The sequence below is a fragment of the Heterocephalus glaber genome, unplaced genomic scaffold, assembly GCF_053883595.1.
Source record: "Heterocephalus glaber isolate CG9 unplaced genomic scaffold, H.glaber_assembly_v1.0 deba00001523, whole genome shotgun sequence".
Lineage (NCBI taxonomy): Eukaryota > Metazoa > Chordata > Mammalia > Rodentia > Bathyergidae > Heterocephalus > Heterocephalus glaber.
This window is the reverse complement of record NW_028258327.1, coordinates 22,156,812-22,177,697: the sequence shown is the minus strand read 5'-3', so window position 1 is coordinate 22,177,697 and position 20,886 is coordinate 22,156,812. Positions and strand designations below refer to the sequence as shown.

Sequence of the window (20,886 nt, the reverse complement as noted above, 5' to 3'; positions counted from 1 at the left end):
TAAAGAAATTTCAGAGCTGGACTACACCCTTGAACACATGGGCTTAATGGATATATAGAGAGAGTGTTTCACCCCTCTAAAAGAGTATACATTCTTTTCTGCAGCACGTGGTAGTTTTTCCAAAATAGATCATATACTAGTCCACAATGCCTGCTTAAGTAAATATAAAAGAATAGAAATTAGCCCATGCACAATGTTAGACCACTGTGCAATGAAAATAGAAATCAATGACAGAAGAAATTTTGGAAAAGGCAAAAAAACTCCTCGAAAATTAACAATATACTCCTGTAGTAGATTAACTAATGGTCAACTTGTACCACCCAGCTGAAATGAATCAGCGTGGTCTGGGTGTGGAAGATACATCTGAGGATTGTTACCAATAGCCATAAAAAGAGAACTGGAGGGGAAGATCACAGCCTGTTGATTTCCTAGGAGAAGCTTGCTGCGGATGGTTTTCCTGATGCAAACTAGGCTGTTCTTGTCAGAGGAGGAGCTCAGAGTCTCACTGTCGCTGGGAATGGCTGCTGTTTTCATCAGGGGAGCTCTGATCTTCACTGTGAACATAACTTCCTGGCTCCAATGTGGATCCTTCAGCTTGGTGGCACAAATCCTTCATCTCACTGGCGTAGCTTTTCTGGATTCCATCACTGGCCTTTGGGCCTTCCAGGTGCAGATCCTCAATACAGACAAGCATGAGACATTGCCATGGGCTCTAGGCCACTGACTGGACTTGTGGAGAACATTTGCCTTGGACTCTAAGCCTTTAGCTGGACTTGTGTGAGAAATTTCTGGAATCCAGTCCCTCAGCTGGATTCTTTGGGCCTCTAGTGTGTGGTTAATCTCTCTTGCACTCCTTTGCATTTCACTTTTTGGGTAATTATCATAAAATAATCCTATAAATTATGTGTCCTGTATATAATCCCTTGCCAAAACCCTGACCACAACAACTCCTAAACAACAAATGGGTCACAGAAGAAACCAAAGAAGAAATTTTAAAATGTATGGAAGTTAACAATGACAGTACAACTTGTTGAAACCTCTGGAACACTATGAAAGCAATTCTAAGAAGAAAATTAATCACAGTCAATGCTCATATTAGGAAAATAGAGCAAGTGCAAATAGACAACCTTATGAGAAATCTTAAGATACTTGAGATACAAGAATGAATCAGTCCCAAACTGAAATTAAGGAGAGAAATTCTAAAGATGAGAGTGGAAATCAATAAAATTGAGACTAAAAAAAAATAGTCAAAAAAATCACTGAATTGAAGAGCTGGTTCTTTGAAAGAATAAATAAAACAGATAAGCTCCCAGCTAGACCTACCAAGAGAAAGAGAGAAAAGACTCACATCAATGCAGTTAGAAATGAAAAAGGTAAAATCACAATAGACCCTGTGGAAATCCAGAAGATAGTAACTACTTCAAAAAATTATATCCCAACCAATTAGCAGATTTTGAAGAGATGGACAGATTCCTAAACACATGCAAACAACCAAAACTAACCCAAGAAGAAATAAATATGATTACAAACCAATAACAAGCAATGAAATTGACACAGCAATAAAGACTCTACCAACTAGAAAAAGCCCAGGACCTGGTGGATTCACTTCTGAATTCTACAAAACATGTAGGGATGTCATATCACCAATTCTCTTCAGTGATACATGCGTACCAATGTTTATATAGCACAACTCATAATAGCTAAGTCCTGGAAACAGCCAGTATACCCATCAATAGATGATTGCATAAAGAAAATGCTGTATCTATATATAATGGAATGCTACTCTGCTATAAAGAATGACACTTTTAGGCCTGAGGATGTAGCTCAGTGGCACTGCACCTGCCTGGCAAGTGCAAGGTCTTGAGTTCAATTCCTGGTACCAGATAGAAAAAAACAAACAAAGAATGGCACAGTTAAGACATTTGTAGGAAAATATAATGTTGAGTGAAATAAACCAGATGCGTAAGTTTAAATACCATATGGTATCTCTCATTTGAGTGAGGCAAAGTACAAACAAAGAGAATAATAAAGGCTGAACAGAAGGGGACAAAGAGATGGATCTCCTGCAATAGGGAAGTGATCCAAGAGAAAAGTGTGAGGAGTAGGGAGGAAGGGAAGAGGAAAGAAGAAGAATAAAGATATGCCATGCAGAGTCACCTAATGACCTTAATGTGAAGGTTATATGCCATAACATGAGCTAAGATTAATAAAATCAATAAGAATAAAAAATGGAATAGGAGAATTGGAAGAAGAGGGAGAGGGGGGAAAAGATGGGGGATGGAATTTTTTTTAAAAAAAGAAAACAAGCTGTGACGAATACATGTAACCACTTCCCAAAATGATTATAAAATGCATGAATGGAAAACATGTACTAATAAAAAAAAAAGAAAACTGAAAATAATGAAAACCTGAAATAATTTCCTTAAAGTATAAATCACTTTCTTTGACTAGTAGGCCCTCCATTTTATACCAAATTCCTCAGGTTAGGGCAGAGCCAACACGAGGCACCAGTCTGAGGCAGGCTTGGTCTACTGATATCATCTTACCACCCTACAGTTGAGCACCCACTTTCCCATTTTAAGTACTGGAGATAAAATAAAAATTACAGGAATCTATTAATTTGGGCTGAGCTGTTGCTTAGACCCCAGTAGATTGAACGAAAATAATGTCATCTCTGAATGCACCAAACTGAAAGTAAGTAGTTTCACCTGCAAGAAATTGGGAGCAAGCTAGTAGCCAAATCCCCAGAGGCCAGTTTTAGCCAGCATAATAAGCGAGTCCCTTCTGCTTTTGCTCTTAACAAACAAAGTAACCTGAAGCATTGCAGAGCAGAATGAAAGCCATAATGTTGACTTTTTTAAATCTCTCTCCTGCAGCCACATGGACATGAAGTAACATCTTTTCTCATCCCCAAGACAGACATCCTACAGGCAACAATTAAGTGATGAAATGATCATGGTAGATGCGGCATCATTTATTTAAAGAACGTTGAGAATGGGTGGGAATTATTTCCAAAAGTTTACCCACCGTAACCAAATCTTATCTGTGTTATACTTTCTTCATAAAGCCTTCTCATGGAATCATTAAATTAAAAAGTGGTAATGCTGAGAAAAATGTTAAGAGTTATTGATCCCCGTGTCCTTGTTTCAACACATGTGGAAAGAGACAAAACGAACCTCTCGCTAAGTGCAAGGCTAGTCTTTCACATCAATGTTCTCTTCTCTTCATTCTTTTATAACTATAGTCCTTACAATCCACTTGGAAATTACTCCCATTCTGCTTTGTGATACCTTTCCTACTAAGCAGGTAATTAGTAGTCTAGGTTGGCTTTCATTTTGTCCTTTGTGGTCAAGATATAGTTCCAACTTTTAGATTAATCTAAAGTAAGCTATTGTTAATTAGTCCTTTTGCTGCTGCTGCTGCTGCTGCTGTTACTTCTTTCTTCCTGCTTGAACCACCTTATGTGGACATTAGGCTTCAACATGAATTTTGGGGGAGACACAAACATTCACTATATAGCAAATATCTTAGCCTGTTGTTCCAAGTACACATCAGAAACAGACAGACCATGAAGCAATTTTGGTCAATGATATTTGTCTGTCCAGAAAGATGTTGATCCAACATTTTAAAATTAAGAGAAGCCAATCATACTGTGATTCCTGCTATTCAGGAGACTGAGTCAGGAAGATCTCAAGTTTGAGGCCAACTCAAACAATTTAGGGAGATCTTGTCTTAAAACAAAATTAAAAAGCTGGAGATGCATCTCAGTATTAGACTTCTAGCCTGGCATGCATGAGGCCCTGAGTGCAATCCCAAGTAAAAAAAAATTCGATTTCATAGAAATTCAGTACATTCAGCACATTTTAAAAACTTATACAATCTGAAAACCCTAAAACTATGTTCCTGCATGGCAAAAACTAGCTAGAGGTAAATCACTCCCACTCCCCACCTCACTCCAACTCTCCTTTCTGTTTACATTTCCCTCTGGGTACAGATAGTTAATTTGAGTTTTCTTTCTTTTTTTTTTAGAGGAAACAAAACTATTTAAGTTTTATTTTCAAAGTCTAATTTTAATTCAGGCTGAGCAAACAAGCAGAAAAGTGAGAAAGCTAACTGTATTAGCAAACACAGATGTACCAAATGTAAAACACTGGATTATTAACAGAACTATTTACATGCGTATTTATAGGCAACCCTTTTATATATAAGTTTTACTTTTAGTTGGAAAAACATTTGACATTAGGTAAAAATATTAGATTGGGCTGAGGTGGTACCACATTATAGTAAAAGTATTAGAAAAGTGATTCTCAAGGTCTATCAATTATAAAGCAGATGAAAACTTGAATGATAAATATCTAGTAAAATTCCCTGGTAAAATAGTCAATATAACTCATGTTACAAAATAAAAGTGAGAAAACCATATAAATAAAGCAGAATAATGTCTAGGCTTTAGGGTAATGAAGTTAGTCAAGTAAAAGAAAAAAAGAATCCTTGAATTGAAATAAATCCTCAGTGAAGAGTCTTGGCTGTTTAGCTGGGAGTTCTAAATTTCTTTCCCCTATAATGGTATTTTACAAATCCTTTGAATCAAATAAGCATCTACATATGTTAATCAATTGTGGATATATTCCAAGACTAGTGCTAAGGATGTTCACGACTCTGATTAATATTTGATTTTTTTTTTTTTTGCTTTGTGTTTTGAGACAGGGTCTCACTATATAGTTCAGGCTGGCCTTGAACTCACATTGATCCACCTGCCTCAGCCTCTCAAGTATGTGCCACCACAACCAGCAATATCTGAAACTCAATTAATTGAGACATAAGTATCAAACCAAAATAAATGCTGTAATATTCCTATCTAAAAAAGAATGCTACATTTTTGCAGTAATATGTATTTCTAGGCTGACTTTTTTTTTCCTTCAGGAAAGAAAACTTAAAGGATAAGCATCTAACCAGCTAGCAAAATTTACTTTCAACATTTCATTTATTTCAAAATTGATTTTATTGCAGCCAAAACAGTAGAATTAACTGTACATAATAAACTATTTTATATATATATATACACATTTTAAGTTATAGGGAATAAAGTTTATTTTGGCAGATAGTGTTAAACAAAATTAAAGTTGCATATATTAGTAACATAACTCAACATCCTTAATTTGGTATAAGTATGACACACGTTCTTGCTTTCCTGTGTTCTGCTAAATCATCATACCTAAACTTTTATAAAATTGATACGCTGAAATTTAACTTTATTGTTTTTGCTTATGCTCTGATTCCAAACAAAACTTTTCATAAGCTTCTTGAATCTCTGGGTCTATCTCATCATCAATATCATCCAAGTATGGATCACCAGCCCCTGATAAATCTGTTCCATTTTCTTCATAGTATGGAAAAAATTCCTCTCTTTCAAGTAACTCTTGATATTTCTCTTGGTAATCTTCATCGGCTGCACTGAAAGGAGCACCATCAGACGTATAAAATGTTTGTTCATTCATAAAGTAGTTAGGATCATTTTCAGGTGTTGCTTCTCTGTATGCTGACGTTGCATGGACTCTACACCAGTTACTTGACCCTAGTTCAACAAGCTTCAAGAGCATTTGTTCTACGTCTCTGCTGCAGTTTGCATCTAGGACAACATTTTCAATTCTCTGAATAATTTCTTCCATATCAGTCTTTAATTTTTCTTTCCAAGCATCTTCCAAAACTGACCCTGTCAACTTTAGTAATTTTACTGCACAAATTAAGTTGTCATCCATTGGATTAGAGAAGAGAGTGTTCAGCAATTCACACAGACCAACTTGAAGAATATCTGCTCTTGTAACCTATCCATTTGTTCCCTTGATCTCCAGGTTAAGCTAAAGTTCTCCCAGAAAGAGTACAAATGCATGAAATCGTTTTTGAGTCACTTCATCCCCTTTTGCAGCTTGATCTTTAACTTCATATTCAGTCCGACATCTTTGAAGTAGCAACTGGCGGAAGTTGCCACTCTGTGGGCTAATTGTCAGAGAATGGGACAGGTAATTACACAGGCGAGCTCCCATGTAAGAGAAATTTGGGATAGATGTGGCTTGCTGGTAGATGAGTTCCACAAGTTCTTACAAAGCATCATCTGTTGTAACCCAGCCATTCAAGGTCTCTGCAAATTGTTCAACTTCAGTTTCAAAACTGCCAGGTTGCTCTGCAAGATGATTCAAAAACTCCTGAACATAGTCTGATAGAGTTGGATAATCTTCACAACCATCCTCATAAGATTCTGTATAAGCAGAATAACCTGATGGGTAAAACCCCGGGGGCGTTGGCAGGCAATTTAGACATTAACACAGGAGCCACAACCACTTGGGGCTTAGCCATTGCTGACCTTGAGTTCTGCTGGGGGATTTTATCCTGTGAGCTAGGTGGAGCTCTCAGGGCACTCGTGTGTTCTGGAGCCCGATAGAAACCGTCCGACATCATCATCCTCCCCCTCCCCCTCCTCCTGGGCCGCTGCAGTTGCGCCCTGGCTAGGGCGGGGGCGCGGCGTGCAGGCTTTTGTGCCACACTCAGGCCTCTTGGAGGACCGGGGCGGCAGGCCGCGGGGCTCCTTCTGTGACTCGGGCGGGGCGGAAGGCGGGACCCCACCGCTGACTCCGCTTTTGGATTCTCCCCCAAACCTCCGGATCCCGCCCTCCTTTCTATCTTTCTTAACAAAGGCAAGGACAATGGTAGAAGTTTCTGGCACCACTGATATTTTCAATAGAGTTCTCAAAGCTTTCAGTACTTATGAATGAAATTAGCCTATATCATGATTCCAAAAGCCATTACAATTTCTGACCATTATTTTATTGACTGGAAATATTCTTTAAAGAAGATTACAGGTGGATGAAACTTTGGGGTGAGTCATCTAATCCAATCCTTTTTTTTTTTATCAATGTTTAAAATCAAGACTCAGAGAGATAAAGCAACTTGTCCAAAGTAACTTACTTTTATACTTCCTGGTATTTTACTAGGTCATATATAGATTTTTTCAAACAATCCCAAGTAACTAGTACATAAGAATTGTAACACATCAAAAAATGAATTTTCTTTGCCTGAAATAGAATAACAGACCAGAAAGAAAGAAGAAACATCGGACACTCACTAGACCTCCAGGTCTGGCCAAACTAAAATATTTTTAAATGCAATTAAGAACTTACATCAAAACAGCAATATTGCCATTATTTTTTGACATGACTTTGAAATACTACCATTAAATAAATTCTCTACTGAAGCCTCTGAGCCCTAATTGACATATTCAATTAAAAGACTTGTTTAAAGGCAAGATTTCACTTTAATTCCTTCAAATCTCAGTCATAATTCTACATTCTGAAACCGTGCATTCCTTGTAATCTAGCCATTGATTTAATTCTCTGTTCTTAAACCTATGTATAGACCAGGTACAAATAATGTTCTTAAATTTGTACTAGGTTACTAATCAATTGCCAGTTACTCGATGAGTTCATTTGCATGCTAAATTCACAGAGTTCCCTGCTGCTATGTAACCCCCAGTCCTAACCACATCACCTTTTTGGGTTTCCAGCCTCTCTCTCAGGCTTTAGACATTAACTCAAGTCCCTGCCCAGGAAAAGTCTTGCCATGGGCTGCCAGTTGTAATTACTTCACTTGAAAGACTGTAGAGAAAGGCTTAAGAGATGTAAACACATGTGCTAAGGGCCTCTTATGTGCCAGGTATTAGGTCACACACTTCTGAGCATCATCTCATTTACTCCCTTGGCAGAGAATTCAAAGGAATAGATTTTCATGGCAGAGCAGTAAACTTAGCTGTACCAACCAGAAAAGAAAATGATTTCTCATTTCAAGGAGGAATAACTTTGTGACTCCCAAGGTGGTAAAATCCATAATGCTGTATAAACACTCAGCTTTTAAACACAAGCAGTCTTGGGCTTTTTTAGTCCTGTGCTGTCATCTATGTAGGTATATTACACAGGTAAATATTTTCATTTTTTTATGCTATGGCTTGTTTCCAGACTACCTTATAATTCCTGGAGGGCTGGAACTGAACTCTGATCTCTCTTTCCCTCTATAGCAGTAAGTGGATGCATTCCTCACACTTGCTGCTCAACAGACACTTATTGAAAAAATTTCAGTCAAAGAAGGTCAAGGGGGACTTCCATGCATAAGATGAGAATATTTGTCCTGGGTAAGCAATCCAATGTCCTCAACAATAATTACTTAATTGGAGTAACAGGTACTTAAGTTAATTAGACTATGTAAGTATATTCTAGGAGATCATTGTAGCATCTTTCATTGCTCCAAAGCTAACCTAACTTTTTCATTATTCAGTTGAAAACATGTTTCTCAAGAGCTATTTTTATGCAATTCTGAATCTACATTGCAGCTTACCACCTCTATCATGGGTTTATATAGACCTGTTGTCTCTCTGGTTTAATTTTTTAAAAAGCTGTTAGAGCTGTGTAGGAATGTTCTTAGACTTTCTCATGTTTTGATTTTGTGAGTTAGTTCTGAGATATTCCCTTTGCAAAGAGATCACTCAATTCAATCTAGAATAGATTGGCTAATCCTCAATCTCAGGTTAGGGAGCTGAAAGCTGTTAGATTTGAATCACATGTAATTCTCCTAAGCACTATAATTAAATCTAGTTTAAAAATATGTTGACAATACAATTCATAAACATTATCTAGTTCTTTCACAATTGTATGAAGTATTTAGAAACAAAAAGTATAACATCTAGCCCTGGATTAACAATAAATTTTATTCATTTTTTTATCTTAGCCCTTAACATATGAAACATTTCCTGTCCTAGGAATTTTATGTGAGATCAAGTAAAATTGTGATAAGTTAAAAATTTTTTGTATGGTGGATGCAGGGGCAACTGTCTATAACCCCAGCTGAGGCAGAAAAGTCACAAGTTCAAGGCCAGCCTGGGCAACTTACCAAGACCCTGTCTGCAAGAACCTTCTTTGGGTTCAATCCCAAGTACTGGGGAAAAAAATAATTTTTTCCAATACACTTTTTCTTCTATTTACAAGAGCAAAATATTCATTTGTCCATTCGTTCACTCAACAAATATGAATTAAGCATCTGCCATATGCCAAGCATTGAGCTAGTAGAGGGTACTATCATGAACAACAATAGATGTGCCTCTGATCTGTGGAACTTTGAGTACCTATGTTTGAAATAAAATCACAAAGATGAGGATATATCTAGGGTGAGAGCATGGGTATATAGAGAAGTGACAAGAAGGACATTTCAGGGAAAATAATGATATAAAAAAGTCTGTTGGCACTTACTTCAAGAAGGAAGTTAATTAAATGTAGGAATCTCTACCCTTATTTAAAATACAAGAGAAATTATATATATATATATATATATATATATATATATATATGGACTGTACATATATAAATATAGATATGGTAAAAGCACAGTTGGGCTTGAAAGAAATAGTCATCTTTATATGGTAGAACTAAACAAGTGATCCATATCCACAATGATAAGCAGTGTTTGAAACTATATAGACCTTGGGAGAAACTAGGCTAGACATGTATGTCAAGGGCTGGCATGCTCATACCTTTCTGAGAAAAGAATTGAGCCCTTAATCCTCATGTACATCAGGTGCAAGACACAACAATACATTGTCTAAAAGTGATACACTTATAATAAAAATATAAATGAAAGGATGTGAACCTTCAGAGCCACCAAATCACCAACCCCAGCACCAAGGAACAGAGCCGCCCCTAGCACAGAGGAGGTGAGCACCCCAGGCTGCCATACCACCATCCCCAGTGCCAAGGAGCACAGCTGCCCCCAGTGCAGAGGGGGTGAACCTTCTGGGCTGCTGTACTACTGCCCCAGCACCAAGGAGGTGAGCTGCATGGACACAAGCAACACACACACCTCCTCACAGCTGCCCTGCAGTTGAAATAAAAAGGCACAGAAACAAGTCTCAAAACCAGACTTCCCAATCACCTAAAGCAACCCCAAAGGGAAACAAGAGAAACAATCAGATACTAAACCATTGGACTCCCTGAACTGACAACAGAAAAGGATCTGGAAAAAATAAAATCAGAAATAATTTCCCAGAAAACAGCAGAAATTGTGCCCATAGTGCAAGACATGATTAATAAATCTAGAGAGGACACAGATTTTAAAAAGTAGAGGAGCTAAGGAACATGATGGAATCCCAACATTGGAAAAAAAAATGTAATCCATAAAACAGATACAAACAGATTTCCGGGAGATTAAAAACTCCATTGAAAGTTTATGCAGCAGAATGAGCCAATGTGAGGACAGAATTTCAGATATAGAAGATGAGATTGCAATTAGTGACCAGGAAAAGAAAAAAAGGGGCCACAAGAAATGAATCCAGCAGTTGCTAGATGATGCAAAGAAGAATAACATAAGACTGATCTGAGTCAGTGGAGAAACAGGAGAGAGTGCAGATGACATAAAAAACATGTTCACAGAAGTGATGTCAGAAAACTTCCCAAGCAGGGAAAAACAACTTGACATACAGATAAGTGATAATTCTACAACCAGTTAGAGAAAAAAAACAAATAAAATACAAAGTAAAGCCCATCAGAATCACAGCAGACTTCTCAGCACAAACTCTCCAGGCAAGAAGAGCTTGGAGTGACGTATTTCAAGCCCTAAAGGAAAACAGCCTCCAACTCAGATTGATGTACCCTGCAAAATGATCTTTCAAAATTGATGGAGAAATAAGATACTTTCATGACAAACAGCACCTCAGGAACTTCATCAATACAAAACTAGCACTCCAATAACTTTTAAACAATATCCTAGGAAAAGACAATGAGGATCACCACCCCAGGAAGCCCAACAGAATGAATCCATCTGGCATGACAAGAAGTTAAAGCAAAGGAGGAGAATCCAATAGAAAGAAAAAGTCATGACAATGATAAGTCAAAATGTATCAGTTATAACTATCAATGTTAATGGTCTCAATTCACTAATCAAAAGAAATAGACTGGCAGAATGGGTCAAGAAGCAAGTTCCAACAATATGTCACATACAAGAAACACACTTAATTCAGAAAGAAACCCACAGACTGAAAGTTAAACGGTGGAAAACAATTCTCCATATCATAGGAACCTGAAAAAAAGCAGGAGTAGCTATCCTCTGTGCACATCAAGTGGATTTCAAACCAACATTGATTAAGAGAGACAAACAACAACACTACATCCTTGTAAAGGGAACAATCCAAGAGGAAGAGATGACAATCATAAATATATATGCACCAAACACTAGTGGTCCCAACTATGTAAAGCAAATACTAACAGACATGAAAAATCAAATAACAACTAATACAATAGTAGTGGGGGACCTCAATACCCCACTGTCACAAATGGATACATCAACTAGACAAAAAATAAGCAACGAAATACTAGAGTTCAATCAAACACTTGAATAAACAAACTTAGCAGATTTTTACAGAGTGTTTCACTCCACAAAATCAGAATACACATTCGTTTCAGCTGAACACGGGTTGTTCTCCAAAATAAACCACATACTCACTCATAGAACATGTTTAAGTAAGTGCAAAGGAATTGAAGTTATCCCCTGTATGTTATCAGACCATAGTGCAATGAAATTGGAGATCGATAGTAAAATAAAACTGCAATAATTTCATAAACACATGGAAATTGAACAACACTTCTGAATAACCAATGAGTCACAGAGGAAAGTAAAGAAGAAATCAGATAGTTCCTACAATTAAATGGCAATGACAAGCCAACCTATCAGAATATATGGGACACAATGAAATCAGTCTTACGAGGGAAACTCATAGAAATGAATACTAATATTAGGAAAACAGAGCGAGCTCAATTACACAACCTGATGCTGAACCGCAAGCTTCTAGAAAAGGAAGAGGAGGACAAACCAAAACTCATACAAGGGAAGAAATTATAAAGATTAGAGAAGAAATCAATGCAGTGGAGACTAAGAGAATGATACAAAAAATTAATGAAGCCAAGAGTTGGTTCTTCGAAAGAATCAACAAAATTGACAAACCCTTAGTCAACCTTATCAGGAAAAGGAAAGAAAAGGCCCAAATCCATGCAATTAGGAATGAAAAGGATGAAATTACAATGGACCCAGCAGAAATCCAGAGGATCATCAATACCTACTTCCAGAACCTATACACCAATAAGATGGAAAACACAGAAGAAATGGACTGATTCCTAGATAAATATGAATTACCAAACTTGAATGAAGAACACCTAAAAATTGTAAACAACTGAATATTAATCAATGAAATTGAAAATGTAATTAAAAACTTACCAACTAAGAAAAGCCCAGGTCCTGATCACTTCACTGCTGAATTCAACAAGACATTTAGAGAGGAACTACTGCCACTATTGTTTAAACTCTTCAATAAAATTGAAAGGCAAACAATATTCCTGAATTCATTCCTGGAAGCAAGCATCACCTTGATCCACAAAGCAGGGAAAGACCCAAACAAAAAAGAGAGCTATAGGCCAATCACACTAATGAACACAGATACAAAAATCCCTAATAAGATGCTGGCAAATAGAATGCAGAAGATCGTTAAGAAGATCATACACCCTGACCAAGTAGGATTCATTGCAAGGATGCAGGGATGGTTCAACATATGCAAATCAACAAGTGTAGTATACTATATCAATAGAGCCAAGGACAAAAACCATATGATCATCTCAATAGATACAGAAAAAGCATCTGACAAAAATCCAACATGCATTTGTGATAAAAACCCTACAACAAATTAGAATAGATGGTCTCTGCCTCAATCTGATAGAAGCCATCTATGAAAAACCAACAGCCAATATCATACTAAATGGTCAAAAACTGAAATCCTTCACACTAAAATCAGGAATAAGACAACAATGTCCACTATCATTACTCCTGTTAAACATAGTTTTGGATCCATTAGCCACAGCAATTAGACAAGAGAAAGAAATAAGAGGAATAAAGGTGGGAAAGGAAGAAATCAAATTGTCATTATTTGCAGATGACATGATACTCTATATAGAAAACCCTAAGAAATCCCCCAATAGTCTTCTAGACTTAACAACCAAATTCAATAGAGTAGCTGGATACAAGGTCAACACACAAAAAAAATCAATAGCTTTCCTCTACACGAACAACAGGCTCATTGAGAGAGAAATAAGGCAAACAATTCCTTTCACAATAGCATCCAAGAAACTGAAATACCTAGGAATCAACCTAACAAAAGAAATCAAAGTCCTCTTCTCTGAAAACTATAGCACTCTGAAAAGAGAGATTGAAGATGATATCAGAAAATGGAAAGACATCCCTTGCTCCTTGGTAGGAAGACTCAACATGGTGAAAATGGCCATACTTCCAAAACTGCTACATAGATTCAATGAAATCCCAATTGAAATCCCAGCACCATACTTCATGGCCCTTGAGAAAACAATCCAAAACTTCATTTGGAACAAGAAGAGACCCAGAATAGCAAAAGCAATTCTAGGTAACAGAGACATGGCAGGGGGTATCACAACCCCCAACTTGGAACTATCCTACAAAGCTACTGTGATAAAAACAACATGGTACTGGCAAAGAAACAGACCTAAGGACCAGTGAAACAGATTAGAAGTTGCAGAAGCAACTCCAGACACACTCAGCCACCTCATCTTCGACAAAGGAGCCAAACACCCTCACTGGAGGAAAGATAGGCTTTTTAATAAACGGTGCTGGAAAAATTGGGTTTCAAGTTGCCAAAGATTAAAATTAGACCTATATCTCTCACCATATACTAAACTAAAATCTAAATGGATTAAAGATCTAAATATTAAAACAGAAACGCTGAACTGGCTGGAAAAGATGATAGGTAAAACTCTTGAATACATTGGTGTAGGAAAAGAAAATCTCAGTTTCCCGTGAGCTAGCACAAACAATCAACAAGTGGTGTCTCTTCTAATTAAAAAGCTTCTGGATTTTGTGTTGGTTGGAGCCGGAGTAACAAGATGGCGGCGTCGGCGGATTGACAGGGGTCTCACCGGGCTGGAGTCGGTGGCAGTGGTGGCAGCGATATCTATTGCCGCCCTAACTCACCACGCCCTTATTACAGCCCGCTAGGTTGCTGTGAAAGCGAAGCAGCGGCTGCCGCCCGGAAACAAGTAACCTCACCTATGTAACAGCGAGAAACGCCTCACAGACTGCGGCCTGGCAAAAAAAAGATCTGACTTGAGCGAAGGCAATCGGGTTTCTCTTGGCCGATTCTGGACCCTGTAGAGCCAGGAAAGGCCTCCGTTTTTCAGTTCCTGCACCCTTCTTCGTAGCCGGGCTCCGTGGACGAGTCCCAGGGCCTTCGTCCTCCCCTCAGGAGTCAGGGCTTGGCCCCAGGCTCCATCTTCGTCTCCCAGGATGGCGAGCGGCAGCAGCTCCAAGGCCGAATTCATTGTCGGAGGGAAATATAAACTGGTGAGGAAGATCGGGTCTGGCTCCTTCGGGGACATTTACCTGGAGATTAACATCACCAAAGGCAAGGAAGTGGCAGTGAAGCTAGAGTCTCAGAAGGCCAGGCATCCCCAGTTGCTGTAAGAGAGCAAACTCCGTGAGATTCTTCAAGGTGGGGTCGGCATCCCCCATATAAGGTGGTATGGCCAGGAAAAAGATTATAATGTGCTAGTCATGGATCTTCTGGGACCCAGCATTGAAGACCTCTTCAATTTCTGTTCAAGAAGGTTCACAATGAAAACTGTGCTTATGTTAGCTGACCAGATGATTAGTAGAATTGAGTATGTGTATACAAAGAATTTTATGCACAGAAATATTAAGCCAGATAACTTTCTAATGGGTATTGGGCATCACTGTAATAAGTTATTCTTTATCGATTTTGGTTTGGCCAAAAAGTATAGAGACAACAGGACAAGGCAACACATACCATACAGAGAAGATTAAAAACCTCACTGGCACTGCCTGATATGGTAGCATCAATGCACATCTTGGTATTGAGCAGAGTCGTCGAGATGACATGGAATCATTAGGTTATGTTTTGATGTATTTTAATAGAACCAGCCTGCCATGGCAAGGACTCAAGGCTGCAACAAAAAAACAAAAATGTGAAAAGAAGATGTCCACTCCTGTTGAAGTTTTATGTAAGGGATTTCCTGCAGAATTTGCCATGTACTTAAACTACTGTCATGGGCTACACTTTGAGGAAGCCCCAGATTACATGTACCTAAGGCAGCTATTTTGCATCCTTTTCAGGACCTTGAATCACCAATATGACTACACATTTGATTGGACAATGTTAAAGCAGAAAGCAGCACAGCAGGCAGCCTCTTCCAGTGGGCAGGGTCAGCAGGCCCAAACCCCCACAGGCAAGCAAACTGACAAAACCAAGAGTAACATGAAAGGCTTCTAAGCATGAATTGAAGAACAGAAGAAGCAGAGCAGATGATCAGAGCAGCATTTGTTTCTCCCCAAATCTAGAAATTTTAGTTCATATATACACTAGCCAGTGGTTGTGGACAACCATTTACTTGGTGTAAAGAACTTAATTTCAGTATAAACTGGCTCTGGGCAGCATTGCTGATGCTTTGTCTGGAGTTGTAGCCACTGTAATTGTGAATATTAACTGAGATAGTGAAACATGGTGTCCGGTTTTTTATTGCATTTTTTCAAGTGGAAAAGTTAACAAATGGTTGACCCTCACAAATTGGTGGAGAAATTGTGCCTATGCCAATTTTTTGTTAAAACCTTTTATTTTGAAATATCCTGCTTTGAGATCTCATTTCAGAAGAATGGCATGAACAGTCTTCAGCCACAGTTGTGATGGTTGTAAATGCTCACAACTGTGCATTCTTAAGGTTTTCTATCCCTGGGGTTTGCAAGTTGTTCACTTAAAACATTCTTTAAATGGTTGACTTCTTGTTTGCAAGCCAGCTGATATGGTAGCAACCAAAAATTCCAGTGTTTGAGCATATGAAAGACTGCCTGCTTACCTGTGCTAGAAATAACAGCATCTAAAGTGAAGACTTAAGAAAAATTTAGTGACTACTAGATTATCCTTAGGACTCTGCATTAACTCTATAATGTTCTTGGTATTAAAAAAAAAGCATATTTGTTACAAATTTGGTTAACATCTTACAACTGAACATGTATGTATGTTGCTTAGATATGTAATCACTGTAAACATCTATATGATCTGGGATTTTGTTTTTATTTTGAAATGGGAGCTTTTTTGTTTACAAGTTCATTAAAAACTAAAAACTGTTTCTGTAAGGAAATGAGATTTTTTTAAAAACAACAAAATGCCTTGCTGACTCAATGAAATAAAAATCTCCCCAATTTTTTGATAGACTAAAAAAAATAAAAAAATAAAATAAAAGGCTTCTGCACAGCAAGAGAAACCACCAACAGTGTGAAGAGACAACCCACAATGGGGGAAAAAATTTTCACCTGCTGTTACTCAGACAAACAAAGGTCTATATAGAATCTATAAAGAACTTAAATAAATCAGACCTCCCAAATTTAAAGACCCATTCCAAAAATGGGCATCTGAAATGAACAGACATTTCTCAGACAAAGAAGTTGAAATAGTAAATAAACATATGAAAAAATGTTCACCATCAGTAGTCATTCAAGAGATGCAAATGAATACAACACTGAGATCCCACTTCACCGCAGAAAGAATGGCTGCTATCATGAAATCAACCAATAACAAACACTGGCGGGGCTGGGAGAAAAGAGGAACCCTGCCTCACTGCTGGTGGGAGTGTAGACTGGTGCAACCACTGTGGAAATCAGTATGGAGATACCTCAAAGAACTAGGACTGGAAGTCCCATTTGACCCAGCTATTTCCCTGCTGGGTATCTTCCCCAAAGAATTAAAAGAATCGTACCACAGTGGTATGTGTGCACCCATGTTCATAGCAGCACGATTTGTAATAGCTAAAACTTTGAAGTGGCCCAATTGCCCATCAACTGCAGGCTGGAAAAAGAAAGTGTGGTTTTTCCAGGAAATTCATAGCAGTGAATGCCCATATTAGGAAAACAGAGAGAACTCAGATAAATAACCTAATGCAGAACCTCAAGCTCCTAGAAAAAGAAGAGAATAACAAACCCAAAGCCCACACAAGAGAGGAAATTACAAAGATCTGAGCAGAAATCAATGCAATGGAGACTAAGAGAACGATACAAAAAATTAATGTATCAAAGAGTTGGTTTTTTGAAAGAATAAATAAAATAGATAAACCTTTAACCAACCTTATCAAAAAAAGGAAAGAAAAGACTCAAATCCATTCAATTAAGAATGAAAAAAGAGAAGTCACAACAGAATCAGCAGAAATCCAGAGTATCATCAATACCTACTTTGAGAACCTGTACTCTAATAAAATGGAAAACACAAAAGAAATGGACAGATTCCTAGATACATATGAATTGCCAAAGTTAAATGAAGAAGATATAGAAATTCTAAACACCCCAATTACAATGACTGAAATTGAAAATTTAATAAAAAATTTACCAACAAAGAAAAGCCCAGGTCCTGATGCCTTCACTGTTGAATTCTATAAGACATTTAAAGAAGAACTAATGCCATTATTCTTTAAATTCATCAAGGAAACTGAAAGGGAAGCAAGGCTTCCAAACTCATTCCTGGAAACAAGTGTGACTTTGATTCCAAAACCAGGGAAAGACTCAACCCAAAAAGAGAACTACAGGTCAATCTCCCTAATGAACATAGATGCAAAAATCCTCAACAAGATACTGGCAAACAGAATACAGAGGGTAATCAAGAAGATCATACATCCTGACCAAGTCAGATTTATTCCAGGGATGCAAGGATGGTTCAACATTCGTAAATCAATAAATGTAATACACCATATTAAGAGAGTCAAGGACAAAAACCATATGATCATCTCAATAGATGCAGAAAAGGCATTTGACAAAATCCAAAACCCATTCATGATAAAAACCCTACAGAAAATTGGAATAGAAGGTCCTTATCTCAACTTGATTAAGGCTATCTATGAAAAACCAACACCCAACATCATACTAAATGGTCAAAAACTGAAAACTTTCACGCTAAAATCAGGAACAAGACAAGGATGCCCATTATCATCACTCTTGTTCAATATATTTCTGGAAACATTAGCCACAGCAATTAGAAAAGAGAAAGAAATAAAAGGAATAAAGATAGGAAAGGAGAAGTTAAACTGACATATTTGCTGATGATGTGATACTTTACATAGAAGACCCAAAAAACTCTACTAAAAGACTACTAGACTTAATTGACGGATATGAGGTCAACACTCAAAAAACAATAGCCTTCTTATACGCAAATAGCAGACTCATTGAGAGAGAAATTAGGGAAATAATTCCTTTTACAATAGCATCCCAAAACATGAAATATCTAGGAATCAATCTAACAAAGGAAGCAAAAGACCTCTACAGTGAAAACTACAGCACCCTGAAAAAGGAGATCGAGGAGGATATAAGAAAATGGAAAGACATCCCTTGCTCCTGGGTAGGAAGAATCAATATAGTGAAAATGGTCATACTTCCAAAACTACTATATAGATTCAATGCAATGCCAATTGAAATTCCAACAATATACTTCACAGAGCTAGAGAAAACAATCCAAAAATTCATTTGGAACCAGAAGAGACCTAGAATAGCAAAAGCAATTCTGGGCAACAGAGACATGGCTGCGGGTACCACAATACCCAACTTGAAGCTATACTACAAAGCCGCTGTGATAAAAAAAAAAAAAAAAACAGCATGGTACTGGCAAAGAAAGAGACCTGAGGATCAGTGGAATAGATTAGAAGATGCAGAAACAACTTCAGACACACTCAGCCACCTCATCTTTGACAAAGGAGCCAATCACCCTCATTGGAGGAAAGATAGTCTATTTAATAAATGGTGTTGGAAAAACTGGATTTCAACCTGTCAGAGATTAAAACTAGACCCATATCTATCACCATGCACTAAACTAAGACCGAAGTGGATTAAAGATCTAAATATTAAGACAGAAACACTAAACTTGCTGGAAGATAAGTTAGGTAGAATTCTTGAAGATATTGGCATAAGAAAGACTTTATGAACTAAACCTCAGTAGCACGGGAACTAGTAGAAATAATCAACAACTGGGATTTCATCTTATTAAAAAGCTTCTACACTGCAAGAGAAACCACCAACAGAGCTAACAGACAACCTACAATGTGGGAAAAAAAATTTTAGCAGCTGTAACTCAGACAAAGAGCTACTATCTAGAATATATAAAGAACTGAAAAAAATCAGACCCCCCAAATTCAAAGACCCAATTCAGAAATGGGCATCTGAAATGAACAGACATTTCTCAGACAAAGAAGTAAAAGCAGCAAATAAACATATGAAAAAAATGCTCAACATCACTGGTCATTCGAGAGATGCAGATGAAAATAACACTGAGATTCCACCTCACCCCAGAAAAAATGGCTGCTATCAAGAAATCAACCAATAACAAATGCTGGTGGGGGTGTGGAGAGAAAGGACCCCTCCTCCATTGTTGGTGGGTGTGCAGGCTGGTGCAACTACTATGGAAATCAGTGTGGAGAAGTCTCAAAGAACTAGGGCTGGAGGTCCCATTTGACCCAGCTATTCCCCTACTGGATATTTTCCCAAAAGAATTAAAAGAATCATACCACAGAGACATATGTGTACCATGTTTATAGCGGCACAGTTTGTAATAGCTAAAGCTTGGAAGCAGCCCAAGTGCCCATCAACTGGAAACTGGATAAAGAAGATGTGGGTTTTTTTATAAAATAGAGTACTACTCAGCCATAAAGAATGAGAAACTAGAGTCATTTATAGCTAAATGGATGCATATTGAGGCCATACTCTAAAGTGAAATAAATAGTACACACATGTGTAAATACTGAATAGTTTCTCTAGTGTGAGAAACTGAGAGTGTAAATAAGGACTAAAAGGATTAATAACTAATAATTGATACTTTGAAATAGGAAAAGGTCCAAACAGGTAGGGTAGGGGTGGTGGGAGGAGATGGGGAAAGGAAAGATGGGAAAGGAAAAATGATGAGAAAAGAAAAGAAAATTGAAATGAAGTATGTAAATAGGGAAGGATGGAGGGGGTGAAGGGCACACAGGTAATGGGGAAAAAATAAGAACCAAAATACATCATGTACAGGTGCAAGCACCCAAGGATAAATGTAAATGTATTTTATACCTAAAATGTACCCATAAAAGAATTTATACAAAAAAAAAGGAAAGTGTGGTTTTTTAATAAAACGGAGTACTACCCAGCCATAAGAAATGAGAAATTAGAGACATTTATAGCTAAATGGATGCACATTGAGGCGATACACTTAAGTGAAATAAATAGGACATACATATGTGAATACTGAAGTTTCTCTAGTTTGAGAACCTGAAAGGGTAAATAAGGTCTAAAAGTTATAATAGATAATGTGAAATAGGAAGAAAAGGGGCAAAGGGGAAGGGGAAGTGAGAGGGGTAGGGGAAAGGAAAGAAGGGAATGGAATCTATATGAGAAAATGAAAAATGGAAACCAAGTCTTTTTAAATAGGTAGGGATGGAGGGGTTGAAGGGAGGGCAGGGGAATGGGGAAAAATAGGAATGAAGAGAGATTATGTAAAGGTGCAAATTTCCAATGATGAGTGTCATTATATTGTATACGTAAAATGTACCAATAAAATTCATTTTTATAAAAACATACAAATATACATGTACAGTATTAACTATCTTTCTATTGCAGGGACAAAATACCTGACATACACAACTTAAAAAAAGAATAATGTATTTTTGCTCATAGTTTCAGACATTTCAGTCTATAGTTGACTGACTCCAAGGCAGAAAACTCAGACACTGAGGTTTTCACAGAGAAATAATCATTAGT

The 20,886-nt window shown here is 37.5% G+C and overlaps 1 long non-coding RNA gene and 2 pseudogenes across 5 annotated transcripts in view; 1 reads left to right on the top strand and 2 right to left on the bottom strand.

Moving 5' to 3' along the window:
• Positions 1-20,886, bottom strand: part of LOC101710023 (uncharacterized) — a 478,704-nt gene that overhangs the window by 379,440 nt on the left and 78,378 nt on the right. The window lies entirely within an intron of this gene.
• On the bottom strand, positions 5,080-6,630 carry LOC101709679 (polyadenylate-binding protein-interacting protein 1 pseudogene; annotated as a pseudogene).
• LOC101709330 (casein kinase I pseudogene) lies at positions 14,377-15,676 on the top strand (annotated as a pseudogene).